Genomic DNA, 18876 nt, shown 5'->3' on the forward strand with positions numbered 1-18876 from the left:
CATTTCAGGTTAAATAACAACTCAATGTTTATATCCCAGGACAAATTAGCTATCAACAGAAAGCTATCTAAATAGGACAAATTAGCTAGCAAGTGCAAGCTAACTAGCTAAATTGAAATAAATGTTTAATGCTTTTCGACCTGTCCCCAAATCAATATAATTGGTTCAGAGTTTGTTTTGATATTTTAACCTGCGTGTCATGATCGCGTTTGTTGTGGGGGGACAAAATACATTTATGCACGATGGCGCACACGCGCAGCCAGTTTGGGTTCGGTGTAAGAATATCAACAACTGTGCCGTGTCACATGCATCACTGCTCTCATCCAGGGCCAATGAGAAATAGGTGAAATCCTTTACCTTGTCTTTCAACTGTTCCATTTTCAGACAGGTCTTTCTCGTCGGGGCAAAGTATTGCTACAGAGTCAATTAAACATTATTTAATGAATTCGCCTTCAGCGAATGGCTTGCTATGTTTAGCAATTTTGTGGGACAGTACATAGCTAGCTCTCGCAATTCCATTGGTTGCTGAATGCAGTTTTGTGAAAAGTCCTTGCTGCTTTTGCAACTGTGAAAGCAACTCATTCCATGCACTTGCCCTCTGCTCAGAAGACATATTCCTATATTTCTCTGCATGGGAAGTGTCGGGACAAGTTGTAGTCTTTCACGACAGCGATGCTCTCTTTGCGCACTAAGCACACAACTTTCCCTGATACCTCAATAAAGAAATATGTCGATGTCCACTCTTGCTGGAACACCCTGCATTCATTGTCTACTTTTCTTTTCCTTGAAATCTTTGAAAAACGTATATTTGCGCAATTTCTAGCTAGCTACTATTTGTAACTGTTATGTGTGTGACCGCCTGTCAGTCACTGTTTGTCCTCGAGCAGTTGTTATTTACATGTGCCTTCAAAATAAATGTCCCACAAGCGGTGGGAGGTAAATAATTACACAAAGGCGAGTATTCATTGGGCTTTTAATTTGAATAACAAATACGTTTCTCAAAAATGTACTATAGCAAATTCTTTATGTGATCTGAGAATGATTCTGCGGGCTGTACTGAATCAGGTCGTGGGCCACATACGGCACCGGGCCAGCCTTTGCCCAGGGATGCTCTAGGCAGACAGGTTGCCCTCCACAATGTACCAATGTTCTGCCTTACACGCCTGTACGAATATAACGTGAGTTTGGCATAGAGAAACTTGTTGCCCTCATCCCCCAGACACAAAATAGTAACTAGAAAGATGGAGATCACAGAGGTTACTTTTAATGAGTACATTTCTCAAGTGGCTCGTTTGCATTGACTACCTTCTTTAAAACAAATGTAAAGGTTTTGCCTGCAACGCTTTGTTTTGAATCACAACGTTCTGGCATGTTTGGGAAATCTACTGTTGTGTATTAGGGCAGGGAAGAGATGGGAGAAAGAGAATCACTATGATGACATTGACTGTTTTCACAGCCAGGCTGAGTTTGGCGAGCTGCAGGTTGAGTCCTGCAACACTGGCCCAAGCATGCCCTTGCCTGGCCAAGGCGCCATGGAGATGGTCACAGGTGTTACACAGCCTCTCCACGGTGTCCTCTGATTCACCTGAGTGTCACATGATTGAGAAAAATATATATATTTGTAAACTTTTTAAAACTTATTTGCAAATATACCACTGCCTTGTATAATTGATGCATACACAAACAGAGTTATGCACTCATATCTTACAGTATGTTAGGATTTGGCCCTCAGTGAATATGCATGATTAACCTCATGTACTTTACATGAAAGAGGGTGGTGTGCTTTTCCTTGTGTTTTCTAGGAAAAATACGTGTTTTTTTTGTCTGTTGAAAAAAAGTCTGTCAACTGCCGCTGTCAGAACCAAAAGGTTTGCCCACACGCTCGACTCATCATACTGCAATTTCTCAGCCAATCTGACAAGTGTTTTATGCCTGATCCAGGAGGTACTTGGTACAATAAATATTTTATATTTATCCTTAAAATTAATTTCCATTACATTTAAAAAGTGTTAAAATATTTATAGCCGTAGATTCCATTTGGCGGTCGTCAGACTGCAAAGTGAAACTAGGAGAAATCTATACACAACACTATTTTTAAAATCTTTTTTGATGGTTAAAATGGCTCTGTGTTTATTTGTTTTATTTGTGTGCGTGTGTTTTTCTACCAAAATCTATTTCCAACCTTACATATTAGCATGATAATGAAATCAGTTGAATAGCATATGAGAAACTTTGTTTTCACAATATTTCCCCAGTTCCCCAAAATTAATACAATTATTTGTCCATTTATGAAAGAGGTGCTTTTTGTACAGGACCTAGATGGATTAGGGAACGAATTGCAATTCAACACCGTCCAGTCATCAGTGTCCTAATATTGAGAATAACATCTGTTTGCACTTTCTTTTGGAGTCCGTTTCATAGCAACTAACAACTAACTCCGTTCCTAACCCTGTTCCTAATGCTGTTCCTAACTCCTTTCCTAACTTCTGTTCCTAATGCTGTTCCTAATGCTGTTCCTAACTCCGTTCCTAACTCTGTTCCTAACTCCTTTCCTAACTCTGTTCCTAATGCTGTTCCTAACTCCTTTCCTAACTCTGTTCCTAATGCTGTTCCTAACTCCTTTCCTAACTCTGTTCCTAATGCTGTTCCTAACTCCTTTCCTAACTCTGTTCCTAATGCTGTTCCTAACTCCTTTCCTAACTCCGTTCCTAATGCTGTTCCTAACTCCGTTCCTAATGCTGTTCCTAACTCCGTTCCTAATGCTGTTCCTAACTCCGTTCCTAATGCTGTTCCTAACTCCGTTCCTAATGCTGTTCCTAACTCCGTTCCTAATGCTGTTCCTAACTCCTTTCCTAACTTCTGTTCCTAATGCTGTTCCTAATGCTGTTCCTAACTCCGTTCCTAACTCTGTTCCTAACTCCTTTCCTAACTCTGTTCCTAATGCTGTTCCTAACTCCTTTCCTAACTCTGTTCCTAATGCTGTTCCTAACTCCTTTCCTAACTCCGTTCCTAACTCCGTTCCTAACTCCGTTCCTAACTCCGTTCCTAACTCCGTTCCTAATGCTGTTCCTAACTCCGTTCCTAATGCTGTTCCTAACTCCGTTCCTAACTCTGTTCCTAACTCCGTTCCTAACTCCGTTCCTAATGCTGTTCCTAACTCCGTTCCTAATGCTGTTCCTAACTCCGTTCCTAACTCCGTTCCTAACTCTGTTCCTAATGCTGTTCCTAACTCCTTTCCTAACTCTGTTCCTAATGCTGTTCCTAACTCCTTTCCTAACTCTGTTCCTAATGCTGTTCCTAACTCCTTTTCTAACTCTGTTCCTAATGCTGTTCCTAACTCCTTTCCTAACTCTGTTCCTAATGCTGTTCCTAACTCCTTTCCTAACTCCGTTCCTAATGCTGTTCCTAACTCCGTTCCTAATGCTGTTCCTAACTCCGTTCCTAACTCCGTTCCTAATGCTGTTCCTAACTCCGTTCCTAATGCTGTTCCTAACTCCGTTCCTAACTCTGTTCCTAATGCTGTTCCTAACTCCGTTCCTAACTCCGTTCCTAACTCGTTCCTAATGCTGTTCCTAACTCCGTTCCTAACTCTGTTCCTAACTCCGTTCCTAATGCTGTTCCTAACTCCGTTCCTAACTCTGTTCCTAACTCCGTTCCTAACTCCGTTCCTAATGCTGTTCCTAACTCCGTTCCTAATGCTGTTCCTAACTCCGTTCCTAACTCCGTTCCTAACTCTGTTCCTAATGCTGTTCCTAACTCCTTTCCTAACTCTGTTCCTAATGCTGTTCCTAACTCCTTTCCTAACTCTGTTCCTAATGCTGTTCCTAACTCCTTTCCTAACTCTGTTCCTAATGCTGTTCCTAACTCCTTTCCTAACTCTGTTCCTAATGCTGTTCCTAACTCCTTTCCTAACTCCGTTCCTAATGCTGTTCCTAACTCCGTTCCTAACTCCGTTCCTAACTCCGTTCCTAATGCTGTTCCTAACTCCGTTCCTAATGCTGTTCCTAACTCCGTTCCTAACTCTGTTCCTAACTCCGTTCCTAACTCCGTTCCTAATGCTGTTCCTAACTCCGTTCCTAATGCTGTTCCTAACTCCGTTCCTAACTCCGTTCCTAATGCTGTTCCTAACTCCGTTCCTAATGCTGTTCCTAACTCCGTTCCTAATGCTGTTCCTAACTCCGTTCCTAACTCTGTTCCTAATGCTGTTCCTAACTCCGTTCCTAATGCTGTTCCTAACTCCGTTCCTAACTCCGTTCCTAATGCTGTTCCTAACTCCGTTCCTAATGCTGTTCCTAACTCCGTTCCTAATGCTGTTCCTAACTCCGTTCCTAACTCCGTTCCTAACTCTGTTCCTAATGCTGTTCCTAACTCCTTTCCTAACTCTGTTCCTAATGCTGTTCCTAACTCCTTTCCTAACTCTGTTCCTAATGCTGTTCCTAACTCCTTTCCTAACTCTGTTCCTAATGCTGTTCCTAACTCCTTTCCTAACTCTGTTCCTAATGCTGTTCCTAACTCCTTTCCTAACTCCGTTCCTAATGCTGTTCCTAACTCCGTTCCTAATGCTGTTCCTAACTCCGTTCCTAATGCTGTTCCTAACTCCGTTCCTAACTCCGTTCCTAATGCTGTTCCTAACTCCGTTCCTAATGCTGTTCCTAACTCCGTTCCTAACTCTGTTCCTAATGCTGTTCCTAACTCCGTTCCTAACTCCGTTCCTAATGCTGTTCCTAACTCCGTTCCTAATGCTGTTCCTAACTCTGTTCCTAATGCTGTTCCTAACTCCTTTCCTAACTCCGTTCCTAACTCTGTTCCTAACTCTGTTCCTAACTCTGTTCCTAATGCTGTTCCTAACTCCGTTCCTAACTCTGTTCCTAACTCCGTTCCTAACTCCATTCCTAACTCTGTTCCTAACTCCGTTCCTAACTCCGTTCCTAACTCCGTTCCTAATGCTGTTCCTAACTCCTTTCCTAACTCTGTTCCTAATGCTGTTCCTAACTCCTTTCCTAACTCTGTTCCTAATGCTGTTCCTAACTTCGTTCCTAACTCTGTTCCTAATGCTGTTCCTAACTCCTTTCCTAACTCTGTTCCTAATGCTGTTCCTAACTCCTTTCCTAACTCTGTTCCTAATGCTGTTCCTAACTTCGTTCCTAACTCTGTTCCTAATGCTGTTCCTAACTTCGTTCCTAACTCTGCTCCTAATGCTGTTCCTAACTCCGTTCCTAACTCTGTTCCTAACACAGAAACAAGGAGACGAAAAGGGAAGAACATAAAACACAGTTAGACAAGGCTGCCGCCTCAAACCCCAACATGGTGCTAGAGGGCTGAATATGGTTCACAAGTTCAGCGTCTTAAAATAAATCGCTCTGCGGGAAGTTTGATGCAACGAAAGGTCACCGTTCTCATCTGAACTTCCTCTGATTTGTGTGTGTGTGTTTCTGTGTCTGTGTGTGTGTTTGTGTGTGAGTCTATGTGTGTGTGTGTGTGTGTGTGTGTGTGTGTCTATGTGTGTCTGTGTGTTTTCTATCTCACATCCTGACACCTCTTTACTGAACATTTGCATATTATCTGTGTGCCTGGCTGCCTGGCTGCCTGGCTGCCTGGTGCAGGAAGCGGTGGTTATAGACCAACAGCTCTGACAGCCATTGGCTGCTGCTTACAGAAGGTGGGAGTGAGGCCCTTAGCAACAACACTCTGCCTGATCAGTGTGACACACGGCTAAGCTCTCATAGTCAAGAGGAAAGAAAGGTGTTTATCATGGAGATTAGATGAACATTCTTCATTCTTTTCATTTAGCAGCTTACTGTGTCCTCCACCAGTCAATATGTAAACATCAAACCAACTCTGACTTTAAGCTCAAATAAAAAAAACTCCTTCAAAGTCGGGGTAACAAAGGTAGAAGTAAATCAAAATCGATATTCAAAGAAACTTGTCACAAACTTGTTATAAGAACTAAAGGTTTTGACACATCTACCCACCTACAGGGTACCAAACATCTATGTGTGTTAGGTTTAACACTTGTCCTGGTGTAGGCTACCCTCTCTGTTGGTCGCTGCTGTACATTGTTACCCTTTGTTGATCCCAACATACAGCTAGAACTGTATGGTTCAGTAAACTATTGAACTATGGTTGCAAAGCAACTGTAATTTACCAAAGTTACCGGAATCTTCGGCAGGTGTCCTAACGGTTAAGAGCTTTGGGCCAATAATCAAAAGGTTGCTGGTTCAAATCCCGAGCCTATTAAGTGCTATGACTGCTGATGTGCCCTTGAGCAAGGCACTTAACCCTAATTGCTGCTGTAAGTCACTCTGGTTAAGATCATCTGCTAAAATATATATTTTTGGTTTACATTTTTGGTTTATTTCGGTAATTAACAGGTAATCTATAGTAATTTTGGTCATTTATACTAGAATAACTTAAAAAATGTATTCATGTATAGTATAAATGTTTTATTGTGTCCATATTTTCCATGAGTTTCTAGTGCATAGACTATGGTTTACAAATTAATTGCAAATGAAAAGAGAAAATATATTGAGTCAATAAGTATTCAACCCCTTTGTTATTGCAAGCCTAAATAAGTTCAGGAGTAGAAACTTGCTTAAACAAGTCACATAATAAGTTGCAATAGTGTTTAACATGATTTCTGAATGACTACCTCATCTCTGTACCTCACACATACAATTATCTGTAATGTTCTGCAGTTGAGCAGTGAATTTCAAACACAGATTCAACGACAAAGACCACAGAGGTTTTCCAATGCCTTGCAAAGAAGGACACTATTGGTAGATAGGTAAAAAAAGCAGACATTAAATATCCCTTTGAGCATGATGAGTTATTAATTACACTTTGATGGTGTATCAGTCACAACAAAGATACAGGCGTCCTTCCTAACTCAGTTGTTGGAGAGGAAGGAAACAGCTCAGGGCTTTCAAAATGAGGCCAAGGGTGACTTTACACAGTTCCAGAGGGCCTCCCGAGTGGCACAAGTGGTCTAAGGCACTGCATCGCAGGGTTAGAGGAGTCAGTACAGGTCCTCAGCTGGCCGTGACCGGGAGACCCATGAGGGGGCGCAAAATGACCCAGCGTCGTCCGGGTTAGGGGAGGGTTTGGCCGAGATGTCCTTGTCCCATAGCGACTACTGTGGCAGGCCGGGCGCATGCACGTTGACACGGTCATCAGTTGGACGGTGTTTCCTCTGACACATAGGTGCGGCTGGCTTCCGGGTTAAGTGAGCAGTGTGGCTTGGCAGGGTCGTGTTTCGGTGGATGCATGGCTCTCGACCTTCGCCTCTCTTGAGTCTGTACGGGAGTTGAAGCGATGGGACAGGACTATAACTACTAATTGGATATCATGAAATTGGAGAGAAAAACGGGTAAAAAGTACGAAAATAATACAGTTCCAGAGTTTAATTGCTGTGATAGGAGAAAACTGAGGATGGGTCCACAACAATGTATTTACTCCACAATACTATTGTTTGCAATAAGGCACTAAAGTAAAACTGCACAGAAATGGCTAAGAAATTTACTTTATGTCCTGAAATCATTATGTTTGGGGCAAATCCAATACAAAACATCACTGAGTACCACTCTTCACATTTTCAAACATGGTGGTGGCTGCACCATGTTATGGGTATGCTTGTCATCAACAAGGACTGGGGAGTTTTTTTGGGATAAAAATAAATGGAATAGAGCTAAGCGAAGGCAAAATCCTAGAGGAAAACCTGGTTCAGTCTGCTCTCCAACAGACATTGGGAGACAAATTCACCTTTCAGCAGGAAAGGCCAAATATACACTGGAGTTGCTTACCAAGACAACATTGAATGTTCCTGAGTGGCCTAGTTATAGTTTTCACTTAAATCGGCTTGAAAATCTATTGCAAGACTTGAAAATGGCTGTCTAGCATCAACAACCAACTTGACAGAGCTTGAAGATTTAAAAAAAAAAGAATAATGTGCAGATATTGTACAATCCAGGTATGCAAAGCTCTTAGAGACTTACCCAGAAAGAATTACAGGTGTCATCGCTGCCAAATATGATTCTAACATGTACTGACTCAGGGAGGTGAATTTAAAAAAATATTTCTGAAATTAATTTTCAATAAATTTGCAAAAATTTCTAAAACACGTTTTCACTTTGTCATTAGGTGTAGGTGATGTGTAGACATTGCACATATTATACAGTCTTGTATAGAGTTATGGTTAGGCGCCTACTATACAGTCTTGGTTAGGATTAGGATTAGGCACCTACTATACAGTCTTGGTTAGGGTTAGGCACCTACTATACAGTGATGTGTAGATATTGCACCTACTATACATTCTTGAGTAATTCATTTTAACAATGCCATTATCATATGCAACTTTAATATATATATATATATATGTATTTAATCCATTTTGAATTTAGACTGTAACACAACAACACGTGGACTAAGAAAAGGTGAATGTGTACTTTCTGAAGGCCCTGTATATCACTGTATGTGACCAGTTACTTCAGTTAACACCAGGTGTCCCCATTACAACAGAGGTTGCAGTAACTGAAGCTCCTCTTCCTGATACTGTATTGTATATAGCCTGTGTTGCTGTCTGCTCCTGTGTGTGTGTGTGCCTGAGCTTGTGTCAGTCACATACAAAGAGACCTGCAACAGACAGGAACTGAGACCACAGCTTTGTGGGTTAACCCTGGTTAAAGCCGTTCATGCTTTGTCACTGTGACTTTACTCAACAGTTATTTTCAGTTACAGAACTGACAGCAACACCGATAACTCGCTGTTTTACACTGTTTTGTTCACTGTCTTTTTGTTGTCATTGATGATCAACTGAATCCTGACAGTGCTTTAATATCCCTACCGGGCTAAAGCATATATTGGATGATTTACTAACATAACTGAGGCTGGTACACAGGGCATAGACTGGAGCAGAGAGCACAAGCAGAGATGATTGTTATTCTTAATGTCAGAGAGAGAGAGAGAGAGAGAGAGAGAGAGAGAGAGAGAGAGAGAGAGAGAGAGAGAGAGAGAGAGAGAGGAAAAGAGGGAGAGAGACAAACACACACAGACATACTGTAGACACAGAGAGAGAGAGGGAAAGACAGAGAGAGAGAGAGAGAGAGAGAGAGAGAGAGAGAGAGAGAGAGAGAGAGAGAGAGAGAGAGAGAGAGAGAGAGAGAGAGAAAGAGCATGCAGTCTGTGTGATGGGATCAGGGCCTGGTAATAGGGCCTCTGTGTGTGATAGTGCCTTCTACGAGACATTATCTCATCTGTGTCTTGGGCCTGGGCAGTGCCTGGCCGGTGGACAGTAGTCAGTCAGTCAGTCACTCCCAGCAGAGACGCTGCTACGCGGCTTCTAGCCGTGCCCAGATGGGCACCCAAATCTAATAGACAGCCATTTTGAGCTTTTAAGCCCAGGCTTATTGGAGAAAAAGAAGCAGCCAATGTCTAATCTCTCTTTTTATTTCTCACTCTCTTTCTCCATTTCTCAAGCATGCATGGCACACTCCAACTTTAAATCTCTGTTATTTTCTCTCTCTCTCTCTCACCCCTGGCTCAACCCCTCGCTCTCGTTCCACTTTCTCTAAGATGGCTTGGTCCAAATAGGAAAGTTCTAATCAAGGAGAATGACTGGAGTTTGGGAGTACAGACATGTAAACCTTAAACACTGAACTTGAACTGTGAAAAAAAGGGTATGAGTTTGCAAGACAAAGAGTGAATGGCTTTCAGATCATGTCCATGAAAATCTGAAGATGGTGATCTCACATATATTGTGTAACTAGATCAGTGGGGTGAGAGTTGGGGGTCTGGCTTCGAATCTATTATAGGTTCTCAGTAAAATTGTGTGTGTGTGGGGAGGGGGGGGCCCAGCAGCTCCAAGCAGCCCCAGCAGTTTCAAGCAGCCCCAGCAGCCCCAGTAGCTCCAAGCAGCCCCAGCAGCTCCAGAAGCCCCAGCAGCTCCAGCAGCCCCAGCAGCTCCAGAATTCCCCAGCAGTTCTAGCAGCCCCAGCAGCTCCAGAAGCCCCAGCAGCTCCAGCAGTTCTAGCAGCCCCAGCAGCTCCAGAAGCTCCAGCAGCTCCAGAAGCCCCAGCAGCTCCAGCAGTTCTAGCAGTCCCAGCAGCTCCAGCAGTTCTAGCAGCCCCAGCAGCTCCAAGCATCCCCAGCAGCTCCAGAAGCCCCAGCAGCTCCAGCAGTTCTAGCAGCCCCAGCAGCTCCAGAAGCCCCAGCAGCTCCAGCAGTTCTCGCAGCCCCAGCAGCTCCAAGCAGCCCCAGCAGCTCCAGCAGTTCAAGCAGCCCCAGCAGCTCCAAGCAGCCCCAGCAGCTCCAGAAGCCCCAGCAGCTCCAGCAGTTCTAGCAGCCCCAGCAGCTCCAGCAGTTCTAGCATCCCCAGCAGCTCCAAGCATCCCCAGCAGCTCCAGAAGCCCCAGCAGCTCCAGCAGTTATAGCAGCCCCAGCAGCTCCAGAAGCCCCAGCAGCTCCAGCAGTTCTCGCAGCCCCAGCAGCTCCAAGCAGCCCCAGCAGCCCCAGAAGCCCCAGCAGCTCCAGCAGCTCCCACAGCTCCAGAATCCCCAGCAGCCCCAGCAGCTCCAGCAGTTCAAGCAGCCCCAGCAGCTCCAAGCAGCCCCAGCAGCTCCAGAAGTCCCAGCAGCTCCAGCAGTTCTAGCATCCCCAGCAGCTCCAGCAGTTCTAGCAGCCCCAGCAGCTCCAAGCATCCCCAGCAGCTCCAGAAGCCCCAGCAGCTCCAGCAGTTCTAGCAGCCCCAGCAGCTCCAGAAGCCCCAGCAGCTCCAGCAGTTCTAGCAGCCCCAGCAGCTCCAAGCAGCCCCAGCAGCTCCAGAATTCCCCAGCAGCTCCAGCAGTTCTAGCAGCCCCAGCAGCTCCAGCAGTTCTAGCAGCCCCAGCAGCTCCAAGCAGCCCCAGCAGCTCCAGAATTCCCCAGCAGCTCCAGCAGTTCTAGCATCCCCAGCAGCTCCAGCAGTTCTAGCAGCCCCAGCAGCTCCAAGCATCCCCAGCAGCTCCAGAAGCCCCAGCAGCTCCAGCAGTTCTAGCAGCCCCAGCAGCTCCAGCAGTTCTAGCAGCCCCAGCAGCTCCAAGCAGCCCCAGCAGCTCCAGAAGCCCCAGCAGCTCCAGCAGTTCTAGCAGCCCCAGCAGCTCCAGAAGCCCCAGCAGCTACAGCAGTTCTAGCAGCCCCAGCAGCTCCAGAAGCCCCAGCAGCTCCAGCAGTTCTAGCCAAACATTTACATTTACATTTACATTTAAGTCATTTAGCAGACGCTCTTATCCAGAGCGACTTACAAATTGGTGCATTCACCTTATGACATCCAGTGGAACAGCCACTTTACAATAGTGCATCTAAATCTTTTAGGGGGGGGAGAAGGATTACTTATCCTATCCTAGGTATTCCTTAAAGAGGTGGGGTTTCAGGTGTCTCCGGAAGGTGGTGATTGAAACAATGTGAGGATGGATTTTAATGACAGGCCCCGTCCTCATGCCTGGTTATATATCTCTATAACTGACACACTCCTGATGAGGTAGGCAGAAACTGTTTAAGCCTCTCCTGAAGACTGACCGGTCAGTGATGGTGATGTTGATAACAGATAGATAGGTCTATTGTATTGGGAAGGTCTTGGCTGAGAAGGTAGTTTTGGAAACTAGGATCCATTTAGACAAGTACCTGACCTGAAGACCAGTGGTGGAAAAAGTATTCAATTGTCATACTTAAGACATTAACAGTACCTGACCTGACCTGACCTGAAGATATTAATAGATTAATACATTAAGTAAAATTGAAAGTCACCCATTAAAATACTACTTGAGTAAAAGTCTAAAGGTATTTGGTTTTAAATGTAAGTATCAAAAGTAAATGGAACTTCTAAAATGTACTTAAGTATCAAAAGTAAAAGTAAAAGCATAAACCATTTCAAATTCTGTATATTAAGCAAACCAGACAAGACAATTATGTTTTATTTTTTTATGGACGGATAGCCATGGGGCACACTCCAACACTCAGACATCATTTACAAACATTTGTGTTCAGGGAATCCGCCAGATCAGAGGCAGTATTGATGACCAGGGATGTTATTTTGAAGTGTGTGATTTCGACCATTTTCTTGTCAAAATGTAACAAATACTTTTGGGTGTCAGGGAAAATGTATGTCGTAAAAAATACATTATTTTATTTAGGAATGTAGTGAAGTAAAAGTAAAAGTTGGCAAAAAATAGAAATAGTAAAGTAAAGTACAGACACCCCAAAAACTGCTTAAGTAGTACTTAAAAATATTTTTACGGGAGGGATCACGTGACCCTTGAACGAGATGGCCGCATGAACTAAGAGCTCCACACAAGTAGTTTCCAATTCCTAATCCTTACCTCCACTCCAAGTTCACACTCATTTAGCTTTAGTAAGAAAAAGTAATGGCGGCTACAAAAGGCGACACTACAGGTGACATTTTTACCCGGACTCGAATATTAGCGACGGAAAAAGCCTCCAAGAAGAAGCTAGCTTCAGAAAAAACTAGCGCCATTAGCCAGGAGCAAGAGAACCCGCTCCCCCACGAGGCACAACGAATGCCAACCTCGCACTCTGTCGAAGACATCCTTTCTGAGTCGAGATCCCAACGTACAGAACTAAACACCAAATTAGATGCCATTAACTCTCAGCTCAGTGCGATAGGGGACAAGGTGACAATCCTGGAAAACGCTTTGCCTGACATCAACAACAAGATAACCATAAACGCGGGGCGCCTGGACGAGGCAGAGGGGCGAATCCTATCCATGGAAAACTTATTGACAGATGCCATGGAAACAATAGCATATGCTAAAAAGAAAATCGAGCATCTGGAAGAGAAAACAGAGGACCTGGAAAACAGGGGGCGAAGGAATAATTGTGTTCTATTCAATCTGGGCGAAAAAGAAGAGGGAAACATGCCACTGATCCGCTACCTGCAAGACAAACTTCCCGAGTGGCTCCACCTGCCCACCGACAGGCCCATAGAACTCGAGAGAGCTCACCGAGCACTGAGGCCCCCACCAGCAGCCAGACAACCACCGCGCCCAATCACCATACGTTTCCTGAGATTCACCGACAAGGAACGAGTCCTGCAGGCGGCGAAAACAACACCATCACAGTGGGAAACGCCAAACTCGCTTTACACCAGGACCTGTCAGCTGGAATACGCCGAAAGCGCCGAGAATTTGACGAAGTGAAGAAATACTCCATTGACCGAGGCATCTTCAAGGGATTCAAATACCCAAACGAGCTCAGGATTCTTCACCAAGGAGCCTTGCGACACTTCAAAACTCCCGAAGAGGCAAAACGTTTTTTTGAAAGACAATCCTGGCCAATGAGAAACAGACCAAATACTAAATGCGATTAATGCCATTACTAAAGGAGGTAAGACGACATATAGCCGATATCCAGAGACCCACCCCCTAAATGTAATTATAGCCGTCCAATTTATATTTATTTTCCTTTAACTGAGAGGGATGGGCTGTATAGCCTAACCTAGGCCTACTAATGTTTCAGCCTACTTTTATTTCCCTGTTTTTTTGTTGTTGCTATTATTACCTGGGGTTCCCTATGTCCCTTGGGGGAGGTATATGTAGGCTGGGCTATTGATTTTATTTTTCTCCCCTCTTTTACTGTGGTCTGGACGAGGGCAACTGTGTTATTTACTCAATGCGGGGTGGAGAGGATGAGGCATTTCTTTGGTGGGGAGAGGGAGACGTTGTGCGTTGCTAACTGTTCCCGGTTTTTGTTTTATTCGGAACACAGAATTGAGACTGAGGGGGTAATAGATCCAACGGGATGTGACTCGGCTGGGGTGTTCAGAGATTATTATTTTATGTACACCATTTATTTTCCTTTTATGTGAACGCAGCTGTAATTACTATCCACTTTTACCCAGCGATGACTTGCACTAAAGTTTGATTACTGCTCGATGACGATGACTAGTACCTTAAATCTATTGACATGGAGCTGCCATGGTCTAGGGCATGCAATAAAACGAAAAAAGATACTATGTGCTCTAAAAAAGGAAAAAGCAGACATTGCGCTATTACAAGAGACACACCTCTGTGATGCTGAACATGCCAAACTCCGCAGAGCTTGGGTGGGACAGGTGTATTTCTCATCTTTCAAATCAAACTGTAGAGGCACAGCCATACTTATCCATAAAAATGTTCCATTCATAATAGACAAAAACATATCTGATCCGGAGGGGAGATTTATTTTGATAACTGGGTCACTATATGGTCAACCAATTACTATATTAAACATATACCCCTAACACAGATACTCCTGCCTTCGTGTCAAAAATTATAACCCTGTTCAATGAGCATTGTGTCTCCTTTGGTGTGGTGGCCGGAGATTTTAATTGTACCCTTAACCCAACCCTAGACAAATCATCTCAAGTCCCCACCACAAATCCTAGATCTGCAAAGATGTTGAACTCTCTTACTAAAGAGATGGGACTGATAGATATCTGGAGAGAGACTAATAGCTCATCTATGGACTATACATACTACTCTATTGTCCATAACACCTACTCCCGTATAGATTACATTTTTATCCCAAAGAGTTTCATAAATTCAGCCACTTGTACAATCGGACCCATAGCACTTTCAGATCACGGCTATGTCCACCTCCGCTTTGACCTCTGCAAAAACATCTCGAGGTCAAAGAGCTGGAAATTCAACACTTCCATGCTATCAAATGACGAGTTCCATACATTGGTAACTACATGGATAGACAACTACACACAAGACAATAAAGATTCTCCTGTTTCTCCGGCCACAATGTGGGACGCTGCTAAAGCCACACTAAGAGGTCATCTAATTGCATATGCTTCTTCTTAGAAAAAAGCAATGGAAGCACACAGGCTAGATCCTGAGAGGGAGCTGGAATGCTGTGAAAAAATACATAAACAATCCCTAGACAGCACCTCCTGGAGTCAACTTAAAGCAGCCAAAGCCAAACTGAATTTGGACTACACTCGGGAGATAAAAAAAAAACTTTTCTTTACTAAACAGAAATACCATGTAGGCCCAGTAGATTGCTTGCTTACCAATTAAAAAAGGAGCAGTCAGAGCGTACAATCATGGCTATCCGAACAGCAGAGGACGAGATCACATATGACCCAAAAAAGATCAATTTAACTTTTCATGATTTTTACTGCAAACTATATACCTCTGAGAGAAAACACACGGAGGCAGAACTCCACTCTTTCCTAGAGGGAATCTCGCTACCTAAACTATCAGAGACCGACCAGGAAGATCTCAACTCCCCCTTCACTCCTGAGGAGATCCTGGAGGCAATTACCTCCATGCCACCTAATAAGTCCCCAGGCCCAGATGGATTCCCCAGAGTTCTACAAAGCTTTTTGGCCCCAGCTCAGCCCTATCTTCATGCCAATGCTGGAGGATTTTTGCAAAAACGGAGTTCTCCCAGACTCAATGCACACAGCTCGCATTACAGTGTTGCTAAAAAAGGACAAGGACCCCCTATCCTGCTCGTCCTTCCGGCCCATAAGCTTGTTGGATTTCGACTATAAAATAATTACCAAATTGCTCACCAAAAGACTAAACACTCTTCTTCCCAAAATAATAAAAGCGGACCAAACTGGATTTATTAGGGACAGATACTCTTCTGATAACATTCGCCGTCTTTTTGATATTATTGATCAAGTAAACGCACAAAAGACCCCTGTCCTGCTGGCTTCACTGGATGCTGAGAAGGCGATTGACAGGATGGAGTGGAGCTTTCTGTTTTCAGTCTTAGAAAAGTTCAATATGGGCCAAAATTTTATTAAATGGAACAAATCACTATACTCTCATCCAAATGCCATGGTGACTACTAATGGACTGAACTCTGACAGATTTCCTCTGGAACGGGGCACAAGACAAGGGTGCTCGCTGTCCCCGCTGCTCTACTTGTTGGGGGCGGAGCCTCTGGCAGAGCTGATAAGGAGCAATCCAAGTATTATGGGTGTTTCTGCAGGTGGCCTGCAGCACAAGATTTCTCTTTACGCAGATGATGTCTTGCTCTACATATCCGACCCTGAGAAATCCCTCCCCCTCATTTTAGACACAATTGCTCAGTATGGCAAGTTTTCAGGTTATAAGATCAATTTTAACAAATCCACTGTCTGCCCTCTCAATATTACACTCACCAGCTCTATGAAGACACTTTGTCCTTTCCAATGGAAAACACAGGGGTTTCAATACCTTGGGATCTTCAAAACACCAGATCTGAATAGCCTTTTTAAGGAAAATTATCTTCCACTCCTGGATCGAATCAAGAACGATCTCCAAACCTGGATCTCCCTCCCAATTAGCTTAGTAGGAAGAATTAATGTAATCCGTATGAACGTCCTCCCTAGACTGAACTACTTATTTCAGATGCTCCCATGCTATCTCCCAGTTTCCTTCTTCAAAACAACTAACCAAAGCATCACCAAATTTATATGGGGCAATAAAAAACCTAGGATCAAGTTTTCCACTTTATCAAAACCTGAATCTAAAGGTGGTCTTGCCCTTCCCTCCCTTCAATTGTACTACTGGTCTGCCCAAATCCGCAGCATGCTAACATGGATCACAAACAGACAAGAGTCAACGTGGATTCAGATATAAGCCCAATCCTGTGGTTCATTGCCCTTAAGCTCAATTATATTCATTAATAACTTTAGTGAAGTGGGCAACATAGCCAAAACCTTTGCGATTTACAGCACCCTACTAGCGTGGAGGGACTGTAAGAAATACCTGGGCATTTCCTCCCAAATATGTTCTCACTCGCCTATAGTAGGCAACCCAGACTTGCCAAAACCCCTGAGGGATGCCAACTTTAATCTTTGGCATACTCTAGGAATCAGGACCTTTTCAGGCCTATTTCATCAGAAAACCACTACACTGAAATCATTTCAAGAGCTCTGCAGTGAATTCGATGTGCCAAGATCCCATTTTTGAAAAAATCTTCAAATTAGACATGTAATTTCCTCATTTACCTCCAAGAGGAGGTTTAGAACTCAGTTGAATGAAGTTGAAACCCTTCTTGTCACAGCACAATCCATTAAAGGCAAAATATCTTACATCTATAGACTCCTTTCTGAGAAAGGAAGCTCCTCCTTTACTCCTTTGAAAATAATCTGGGAAAAGGACCTTGGTCTGACTATCAGTGATGAGTTATGGGCGGAGGTTTGCGACAGGGTATACTGCTCCTCTACCAGTGTAAAAATGAAAGAATCTAACTACAGATTTTTGTACAAATTTGATTATACTCCTTTGAGACTCCATAGAATGAAAACAGATATGTCTCCTAACTGTAAAAGATGTACCTCTGAAAGTGGAACCTATATGCATGTATTTTGGAGCTGTAGAGAGATTGCCAGATTCTGGCAATCTGTACATACTGCTGCACAGAAAATACTAGAGGTACAGTTTGATATGACCCCGTGTATCTATCTTCTTAATGCCCAGCAGGACTTTGTTCTTGATCCTGACAGAGAAAATTTGCTTATGACTATTACATACTTTGCTAAGAAATGTATTATTCTATTGTGGGCCTCTAATACCCCCCTACATTTAAAATGTGGATTGACCAGATTGTTGACTTTCTTCCTCTTGAAAAGCTCACTTATGACCTCCACAAGAGACAGCCCAAGTTTGATAGACTCTGGTCTCCACTATTCAACTATATTTCAAACTGGACAGAGTGAACGGGGTGACTAGGGAAATGCGCAGATACTGTAACGGCGTTCTTCGTTTGTCAAAAGAAAGTCGGACCGAAATGCAGCGTGGTTGTTACTCATGTCTTTAATAAATGAAGAGCGATACATGAAATAACTTAATACAAAAGCAAAACAACAAACGGAACGTGAAACCTAATTACAGCCTATCTGGTGAAACTACACAGAGACAGGAACAATCACCCACGAAATACAAAGTGAAACCCAGGCTACCTAAATATGGTTCCCCATCAGAGACAACAAGAAACACCTGACTCTGATTGAGAACCTCCTCAGGCAGCCAAGCCTATACTAGACACACCCCTAATCAACCACAATCCCAATGCCTACAAAAACCCCAATACGACAATACAATAAACCCACGTCACACCCTGGCCTGAACAAATAATTAAAGAAAACACAAAATACTAAGACCAAGGCGTGACAGATACATGTTGTGTAAGGTATTGTAAAACCTAAAAACGAATTATTGGCCCGTCGTCTCAGCGAATGCTTGAAATAGCTGATAAGATAGTGCTGCTGCAAGTGTTATATGTTTTTTTTTGTGTGTTTTTATTTTAATTTAGTTTTTGAGTACGTGTGCGTATGTGTGTGTGTGTATGTATATGTGCGTATGTATGTACGTATGTATGTATGTATGTATGTATGTATGTATGTATGTATGTATGTATGTATGTATGTATGTATGTATGTATGTATGTATGTATGTATGTATGTATATATATATGTACCAAGGAAAATATATAGATTAAGAAAAATAAATGCTTTTATTTGACTTTATCATTCATTTTAATTGTATTTTTATTTTTTCAAATGTATTATTATTTTTTGACTTTTTATTTTTTTAAAGCCTGTCACATCTGTGAATGTGGAATGTGTTTTGTTGGTTGATTGAAAAACAAGAAAACTTAATAAAACTTTAAATTGAAAAAATATATATATATTATATTATATAATATATATTTTTACTTAAGTACTTTACACCACTGCTGAAGACTGAGGTTGACTTAGACTTAGATGGGGGTGGCTGAAAGCTCATATAATATCTTATATATTATAATTATAATTTTCATACACATTTGGCTAAAACTACTCCCTCTCTCGCCTAAGGTTCGGGTTTCATTGAAGAGTAGGAGAAATTCATGAAATACCTTGAA

At 43.0% G+C, this 18876-nt stretch overlaps 1 pseudogene; it reads left to right on the plus strand.

Annotated features, from left to right (window-relative positions):
• The first annotated feature begins 242 nt into the window (after positions 1-242).
• On the plus strand, positions 243-11162 carry LOC118372008 (uncharacterized protein DDB_G0271670-like; annotated as a pseudogene).
• Positions 11163-18876: the final 7714 nt, after the last annotated feature.

The sequence above is a fragment of the Oncorhynchus keta genome, chromosome 8 (assembly GCF_023373465.1).
Source record: "Oncorhynchus keta strain PuntledgeMale-10-30-2019 chromosome 8, Oket_V2, whole genome shotgun sequence".
Classification (NCBI taxonomy): Eukaryota; Metazoa; Chordata; class Actinopteri; order Salmoniformes; family Salmonidae; genus Oncorhynchus; species Oncorhynchus keta.